This window comes from Dermacentor andersoni, chromosome 4, assembly GCF_023375885.2.
Source record: "Dermacentor andersoni chromosome 4, qqDerAnde1_hic_scaffold, whole genome shotgun sequence".
Classification (NCBI taxonomy): domain Eukaryota; kingdom Metazoa; phylum Arthropoda; class Arachnida; order Ixodida; family Ixodidae; genus Dermacentor; species Dermacentor andersoni.
In genome coordinates, this window is record NC_092817.1 from 25,326,944 (window position 1) to 25,335,362 (window position 8,419).

Here is an 8,419-nt window from a genome sequence, read left to right on the forward strand (position 1 = left end):
CCTTGCGAAACAACCTGTAATTTAACTCGTAATCGGTATGTTGCAATGTTTAAAATGTCCGCAGCGGCTGAGGCAAATGGAGAGGGAGTTCTAACGTGCAAGTAACGATCATAATTCGACGTGGTGACATGCACAAACTCGATCGAGACCTTTGGGCAATGGTGCTTCACGGTTTCGCCTGTCAGCGCAAATATTTGTAGGAAGGCTGTTATGCTAAGGCCGCGTTCATGATACCATTCTTGTCAACAAACGGGAAGAAAGGGGGTTAACCGAGGGGCCCGATTTTTAGTAATCATATCACAAGAAGCCAACAGACACTGACACCAAGGACAACATAGGGAAATTACTTGTGCTTAATAAATGAAATAAAGAAACGATAAATTAATGGAAATTAAAGTGGATGATAAAACAACTTGCCGCAGCTGGGAACCGAACCCACAACCTTCGCATTTGGCGTACGATGCTCTACCAATTGAGCTATCGCGGCGCCGTTTTCCCATCCAATTTCTTGGGTATTTATGTGTCCTAGTAGAACCCTGGGAGCGTTAGCCAGCGCCACCACTCACAGACCTTGGCGGCGGACGTGGAACGTCCTTTTTGTGGGCAAGTTGTTTTTTCATCCACTTTAATTTCCATTAATTTATCGTTTTGTTATTTCATTTATTAAGCACAAGTAATTTCCCCTATGTTGTCCTTGGTGTCAGTGTCAGTTGGCTTCTTATGACAATCTTGTCAACATATTATAGACATTATTAACAGTCACTCAAGCGCAAAATTAAAAAAGCGGATAACTCTGTGTTTCTGGAAGGAGTGTTATCGAGCAACTACAGCGACGTCAACTGCAACGTGTCAATTCCCTGCGATCATTATTTTCTCCTTGAAAAAAAGAAAGAACGTTACGCTGCACTTGTTTTGCGTTTGTTAGAGAATGACGAAAAATACAATAATAAATTACACTTGCAGTTGCGTTAACAATAAAATACTTTGCACCCAACGGTTCGGTTGCTGTCTATTCTCTTTTTTTCCCATAATGAAAAAAAGGAGGCGCACAAGCTTGTTATCTGCGCAAGGTCGTTGTGCTGTGCTAACATCTTTCTTTATTGTAGCGGATATATCACATCTTTAATATACATACCTACGACTATAGCAGCGGCAGTTTCCATCAAATCTCAAACGTACTTTAGTAAAGCGCCTATAAGTATGTGTACTAGGTGAGGAATGTCATAGTGCGGGATAAGCAGTCGAGACAGTAAGCTCTTCACAAAATGGAAGAAAACGAAATCCTTAAGTCGCTGTAATGTCTTATAAGACATTACTTTTCAGCGTTACAGCTACGCTTTTTTCGGTATAACTTTCTAAACATGAATTCGTGCATGTTTGGCATGCGTGAAGCACATGCAGGTTTACTTAGCAAAGCATGAGAGTGCAAGAAATAAAGGAATAACCTTACGACGGTTTCTGAGCTTTTCTTGTATGTTTCTCGTAAAGAAGCGATAGAAAATGCGACTGACGTTATAGTCTGTCTTGTGAGTAAATGTTCATTTGTGAGCTTTCAGTAATCGGCACCCAGCAGTTGCTGCTTGAGGGTCAGGCAAACAAGAAAGTTATTGTAATTATTTTGTGCTTCTCACAACATTAGCCACCATTATTCTTTGATGCGAAAACACCAATTGGTTCAGTGGGCAAAATATCCGACGTCTGTAGCAGAGAAAGGGCGTCTAAATTCCCGTTGGCAGCGATGCCACGTCACGTGCGAGCCTCCACGGAGCCGACCGGGTGAAAGGGCACATCTGCTGCTTCGGTGTCGCGGCAGGTGTTGCGAGGGGTGAGAGGGCATTGCCGCGATGCCACCTCACTCTCGCTCTCGCTTTCAGAAGCCTGTGTTATCCGCACGTTCCTAGTCCGCGAAAGCTCTCGCCTGCATTCTAACTTGGCTTGGGTAATCGCTATAAAGAAATTAATGTGTAAAATAACAGATTAAATTCGAAAGAAAAAATGTCAAGGGCACTTAGGTATCCCTGCGTGGATGAATGCGGAAACATTGCGATGTCTTCCCGGCAACGACTGGTCTCGCGAAACGTATTGGTGTTGCTTTCACGTTGCCTTGTATAATTTCTCGCATCACGTGCCTCGGCCTCGTTCGCGTACTTGCGTGGACGTCCAGAAGAGCCGGGCGCAGCTGCAGACTGAGAATTCGAATTTTCGTCTATCGGGGCACAAGACAGAACTCACCGAGATCACTGAACCGACTGGCAGAACCACGACGCGTGGTACTGCGAGTCGGTGCTACGATATGTAGAGCGGTCACCTGCGCGGTCTGTCTCTGTGACCACGTGACTTTTTGTACGATCTCCGTCGAAAGATTTGTCCATCGGAGCGCATGACAGAACTCACCAAAATCACCACACCGACTGGCAGTGGGCCAGTCCTGTCAGCGCCTTCGCAGAGGGAGGGGCGGTATGGGAACGCTGGAATGATGAACCCCATCGGAGCCAGCAGTGGAAGAAGACGACGACGAACGCTCTAACAGTGGCACGAATGCGTTTCTGTGACCACGGGACTTCTGGTACTATCTTCGGCCACGCCGCCTGATTTTCCGCTTGATGAGCCATGTTATCATTTCGCATTAAAGACAATGGCGGTAGTCAGTTTCGAACCTAAGACATCACGCTCACAATCCAAGTGTTTTGCCCAATGGACTAAACTAGCGCCTCCTAGATAGCAGGCCTGTAGTCTCTGCATTATGACATCACGCTACTTGGATCAAAAGTTCCATTGCCAAGCCCGGCGTGACGAAAGCGGTGACGTCAAAATCACCACGGCTTACTCGAGAGCATCCCCATTAGATTCTATGGCAGTCGGGAATGGTAGTATGACATCACAGACGGAAGTTCACCGGCACTGGCGAAGCGTCTCAGCGCGCTCGCTTGCGCGCCAGGAGTTCATAACTCGATGGACCACGAAACGACGTTCAATTGCACATTGATGCTTTCGGATTCACAACTCATAAGAAATGCCTGGATGTCCTCAGATATCTTTTTTCCGTTGTGTAATTCAATTTAGAACTGCACACGCATAGACTAAGCATTCACGTTTTGAAAGTTCCTGGCGGAGCTGGCACGCTTGCGTTAAATGAATGAAGTAAGCCCCACTTTCTTTTTTAACTCGATAGTGTTATACTTGTTCTGTAGTCTCCTGGCCATATCTCTGTCAACCCAGGGTACGGCTAAAAATTAAGGTCCGAGAAGCGGAAGAGTTCGCCGAGCATTCCCGCGCGACGGTTTCTTGTAATTGAATCGTAATACAGAGATGTCATCATTTGCGGCCTTCTTGATACTTCTTCCGTGGATTCGTAATTGAGTTTTGTGCATCTCAAGATAAATACTCATAAGAAAGAGGAAAAAGTTAATTGCTTCGTACCACTCAGGGCACACGCAGGTAATCTAGGTGTTAGCGCGCTCCAGTTACGCGTCGCCGTTGTATCTCCCGGACGCAGTGCGGTTTTGTTCGTTACGTCTGAATATCTGCCAAGCAGCAACTCTGAGAAATTGAAAACGACTTATTCCGTGAAAGCACGTGTGCAAGATATAATTTCTAGAATTACTATGATGATAACTCAAAGTTCAAGTGAGGGGTTGGAGAAACTGCACACGAACATTTTAGCTCGGGCATAAACGTCATACCCGATATCAGCTGGAGGAATCAACTCCACGTAGAAATTTGTGAGCTGGTTACATAGCCTTGCGAAAAGTGACTGTAATAAAGAAAGCTTCCGCTAGTTAGTTGAAAGAAAATTTTGCTAGCTAACTAATTACTCGTGCAGAAAATATTTAGTTCAATAGTGTTGGTGCTAAGTAAATTCGTTACCTATGACAAGTTATTCTAGGAGGATTTCCTCGACAGGGAATAACCAGAAATTATGCTGGGTAATTCTTTCCTTTAGGGCGATTGATCGAGCTCACACAATTTCTAGCTACTTTAAGCTAGCGTAATTTTGTTTTTGAGTAAGCTAGCTAAACCTTTTTTAGTCAGTTCACCGCAACATCGCCCAGTTGCTGCCGCCAAGTGTCGTTCAAAATTCTCGCAGAGACGCTGCACAAGCAATGTCGCTGGTTTAGATCACCCACCCGCTCCCACCTTTAGGTGCACTGTTGTACTACTGTGCTACTGCGCAGCCGTCGCGGCTTTCGTAGAGTACCGTGCCGCAGTACGCCTCTGCATCTACCAAGTCGTTCGACAGGGGGAAAAAAAAGAAAGAAAGAACCCGGTGAACAGCCAACGTTTTTTGTCGACGCACTTTGCAAAGTAGAGAGAGAGAGAGAATGGTGAGGAAATTCAAAGGGGAAGGTCAACCATAATTTGCGTGGTTCGCTACCCTACGCACGCGAAATGGTTGAAGGGCCATGAGAGGAACATAGCGCAGACAATGTCGATCATTTGGGGGCACATATTCATGTTAGTATGTTTGCACCATTTTCAGTCCCCATCGATGAGGACACCCCATAGAAGTTGTCCCTGTCTAGTTCCGGAAATAAAATCCTCGAAGATAGAAAATAAGTAAACTTCGGCCGCATGTCTTCCACCTTCCCCACGGGAGTAATGCGAATGGGAAAGATGTGAAGCGTTGCTTAGTCGTTGTGTCAGGCCGAGGTGTTACTTGTCTAAACCAAGGCGTTTTGTTTTATTTTCGTTTTGCTCTATGTAAGGACAAGAAATATATCGCAGAGCCTGCTTATAGTATGCGGCACGCAATTGGTCAAGAGTATTACCGCTTGGCCTGTGGACCTCTTGCCTCTTATCAAGCGGACGCAAGGAATGAAGAGCCATAGTCTTTTCCTTGCGGGAAAAGAATGTTTCCCGTTTTCGTTTCAGTCTACTTCCTTTAGCAGGTTTTATTCGCTGTTATTGGTGCACTCAACCACAATAAATTATAACAACCATGAGGATAAAACTGTGATATCCGTTTTGGTTAGGACTTAGTTCAATGCTTTTCTCATATCTACTATGACTCTTTTTTGTTTTAACCTTAACGGTGGGGCATTTTATTTAAAGGGGCGGAGATGCTTTCTTTAGGAATGTAGTGGGAAACACAACTTAGAACTATTCGTTTCCTATTTTTTAGTGTACGCAAATTCACGAGCATTCTTCATTTATTACTGCTAAATATTTTACACGTGCAACCTGCGCATTGTTAAAAAGCTATTCTAAAAATCCCGGGAAACTAGTGCAATCTTGGAGACTGATGGCCCAATTTCCAGCGTATAGTTGTTTATTTCGTGCAGTTGTATTAGAAATTTTAATTGTCTGTAATTAAACCATACACCTTCAAATGTCAGCTACATGCATCTCATGACAAATTTAAATATGGTGTCACTTTTCGTTTTCGCGTGACATGGGGTAAACATACGTATGCGTGTAAGGTTTGTGTGACTTGTAATTAACCAACATGTATGCAATCAACGTCGCATGAACTTAACACGTGAGGGGCTATCTCTCTCTTTCGTTCCCCCTTCCTCCATTTATTTTCGCCAAACCTAAAGCCGGCGCCATGCTCAGTTCTCCAACAACCGCCTGAAAACGTTCTACGCACTACGTGTAAGACCTCAAAACAGAAAAAAAATTAGTTTTAGTAATTAGTGTTGAAGCGTATAATTAGGAAATAATCGTTAAACGCTCGTAACACAATACCCGTAAAATGCTCATAATTTCCATCGAGTCAAGTGCACTTCCTTATTGGGCACTGAGAAACATTGCGGATAACGGCAGTATAACACTTTCCAGCACTTGGCTAATCATGTTTTAGGGCAACTTTCGTAGTTGACGGATGCTCTCGAAACTTTCCCTGAACATCAATCATGAGAGTCAGCCTATTCCCTCGAAAGTTCGTTCAACTATGTGACACGTCGACTTTTTTCAGGAAAATCGGTCAACTTCCTACGTGGTGCGCACTATACGCTTCTAATTCTCGGGAACATTTGCATAAGTAGTTTTCTGCGGAGTCTTCAATTAGCCTACACAGTTTAAACTTTGGTCGTTCAACACCCACAGCATGCTCCATATGTCAACCAAATTTAAACAAGGTATCTAGTGTCGTTCAGCGAGGTGACAGGAACAACGTACTAGTAACGTTGTATAACCAAAGAAATAAATAAGAAAAATGGCGTTTAGTAATCATTCCTAAAGCTCATAAATAAACTATACATACTTTAATATTGTGTTCCAAATCATCCATAACATAGCCCCATTCTTTTTAATTATAAGTTTGCAGCACCGTTGGTTATCTTATAGAATCATTTCATAACAACGCCTCTTTAAACAGGTAGAAAAGAAGGGTTTTGCTGTTTTCATTTAGTGTCTAATTAACCCACATAGTTCAATTTGGCAAAATAGATGCCCCTCTTTCCTCTAAATCTAAGCTCGTTGAATGACCTACCCGTCCCAGGCCACCGTGAAAACATGGATATATTGTTTTCGAGCCCTTCTACAGTCGCATTCATTGCTTCGCTATAAAATGAGCCTTCGCTGTAACATAGTTGAACCAGCGAGGCGGCACCGTCTGTGAAAACGCTAGCGGGAGTCCGGGTGCCGCTTCCCCGTCACTGGATAAAGTGAATATTGTTAGTCGCAAGGACGTACTTCTGTCGTTTTGCCCGCCGGTATTGACGAATATTCGTGGACCTTTGACGGCTGTTCAATAACACTAATATTATTTATCGTACGCTGTGAGCTCTCTCGGTTTTGGTTAGGTGCAGAACGACATAGAGTTTTTCCCCCATCAGGAGCCATCCGTCAGCTTATGTATTGAACGTAATTTGTTTGGCAGTCCACATGTACGCAGCACCGCGGTCAGAAGGTGCAGCTCTTCCAAGTTTAGTAAATGATAGACAACAACATCTGCAATGTTAGTTGGCTACTACGCTCACGGTATATTATGTTAACATTTCGTTTCCAAATATCACAATGTCGCAAGGACTTTATTAATAACATCCATCTGTGTTACAGTTAAAGACTATGAGCTTGGTATTTCTTAAAGCTTTGTTCTTTATACGAAGCAGATGAATAACATTGCTGCAACGACGGGGACTGCAGACTAGTGCGATGTTTACATGGTTGTCCGACCAATATTGTAGAAATGAGTATACGCTAGCCTCCAATATTTTAGTTGTAAATCGGCAATATATCAGCAGAAAAGTGTTCTGTGTCACTCCTGATAACCTAATTTTCAAATAAATATATATGTTTGACACGCAGAAGAAAAGAATGCTATAAGTGTCTGCGTTGTTTTTCGGAAATTATAAATGGAAGCACGGAGCACCAGAATAGTTTGTTCTATCAGCCGCGTAATTGAAACGGAAAGCCGTGACAGAATGATGGCGCCTTCTATGAGCTCGCAGTTAGGATGAAAGAAAATGTTGTTGCACGAAGTGATTACGAGATGAGAGCGCCTTTGCGAACTCAACGAGAACTGTTGTAACACTTAAAGGAAAGTATGAGATATAATAACGCAATATGGAACATGAAAACGTTTCACTTGCCGTATTCTCAACGGAAATTGGCTCCCTGTTTGAATAAGTCATTGGCAAAGCCGGCTAAGCAATCTGAAATTTGTCCTTCGATTCCTCAATATCTTATTTTTTACAGAAGGATGGTGATATTGAAGTAGACGCTTCATCAAAAATGACCGGAGTTCAGTTAATTAGAGAGGCGACGAATATTTATTAAATGGCTAAAAAAATTCTTGTCCTTCCAAGAGGCGTTTTCCTCAGAGGAGTGTTCCTCCCAAACGCGGCGCTCGAGCTGCTTATTGCAGATGAGTCGTTTTATCGGGAACGGGTCGTAGTTGATGGATTGCGATACATGTCAGCTGTGTAAATAGTTCATTTACACTAGAAGCTGTTTTCGATAAAAGCACTAAAAGAACAATCAGAAAGTTCGAGAAAGATTTGAAGGTGCGCAAGCAGGCTGAACTTCATCCCGCCAGTGCAATCTTTGAGTTTTTGCACTAACTTATTTATTTTTACCAGTATGGTTTGTCAAAAAAAAAGAAAGAAAGGAACCGGTGCGTCGTTCACCGAACAGGGCTAGAAGAGGAACCAGTAGGCCATAAGGAAACCGAAACAGATTCCTGTTTACAAACTAATGTGTAGTGTCGTGTTCGTATGCTCGGACATATTTACGAAGCAGGACTAACGTTATGTTTACGGTAGTATTGGGGTTGCGATAATAACACGTCTTTAGGCACCATATTTACTCGGGAAGAACTGTGACTTTGTTACATGCCTCTGGTATTCTCTCATTCCCGTTTTCCCAATTTCCCTGCTCTCTATGGGTGACGCAGTATTCAAGGAAACATGTATATCTCGCAAGTCACAAATTCATAAAACCAACAGACAATGACAACAAGGAAAGCATAAGCCAA

General features: G+C 43.2%; 1 non-coding gene across 1 annotated transcript; it reads right to left on the reverse strand.

Annotated features, from left to right (window-relative positions):
• Nucleotides 1-414: 414 nt before the first annotated feature.
• TRNAW-CCA (transfer RNA tryptophan (anticodon CCA)) lies at nucleotides 415-487 on the reverse strand. The gene has a single exon. It is a non-coding gene; the product is annotated as a tRNA-Trp (tRNA).
• Nucleotides 488-8,419: the final 7,932 nt, after the last annotated feature.